Source organism: Camelus ferus, chromosome 18 (assembly GCF_009834535.1).
Source record: "Camelus ferus isolate YT-003-E chromosome 18, BCGSAC_Cfer_1.0, whole genome shotgun sequence".
In the NCBI taxonomy this organism is placed as follows: Eukaryota; Metazoa; Chordata; class Mammalia; order Artiodactyla; family Camelidae; genus Camelus; species Camelus ferus.
The window spans coordinates 7712053-7712837 of NC_045713.1; positions in this window are offsets into that span (position 1 = coordinate 7712053).

The following is a 785-nucleotide window of genomic DNA, read 5'->3' on the forward strand; positions in this document are numbered from 1 at the left end:
TGCATGCTAAGCATGTGCTCTACCACTGAGCTGTTTCCCTTTCCTGCTAACACTAATTTTTTTTTAGCTGTAAAATGGACATATCATTGACATCCCAAGGCTGTTGGTAGGAGGATTAAATGAGATAACATAATAAATGCATGTAGTTCCAAGCTCGGCCAAAACAGATGCTCAGTAGGTTAGTTCCCTTTCTTCCTTTGACCCAAGGCTTTTGAACCATCCCAGCTAGTACCCTCTGAACTTGGAAACACCTACATATGCTTTAAATTCTTGGCCCTGGAGCTTTAAAGTATCAGTACAGTGGGAATTTCACTTCCCTACTTCGGCTGGGTTTTCAAGACTGTGATTCATCCAGTTTCTAATTACTCTCATTACCCAGCCCAGCAATACCAGGTACCAAGGTCACCACACCCTCTGTAGTGTGCAGGGACGTGTTCCAGCTCCAGGCAGCAGCCTCACCGGCAGACCATTTTAAACCTCTTCAGACAGAACTTGTTTCAGCATGGGGTTACTTACCTAGATCAAAATACTGACATGCTCCCTCCCAGCAGGAGATTCAATTTCCCAAGATGACCCCCTCCTTTAATTGTGTTAAGTGGATGAATTAACCTTGGAAGGTCTCTGAACACTTTGTGATAGGATGCAGCCACTTACACTCTGTAACAGGGCAAAAATACCCTCCTGACTGGTACCTTCCACTCTCCCCAGCACCCCCACCCCTTTTAAGAATATCTGAAAAACCTAGGGCCTATGGGAAATCAAGGTTAGATAAAATTGATAAAATA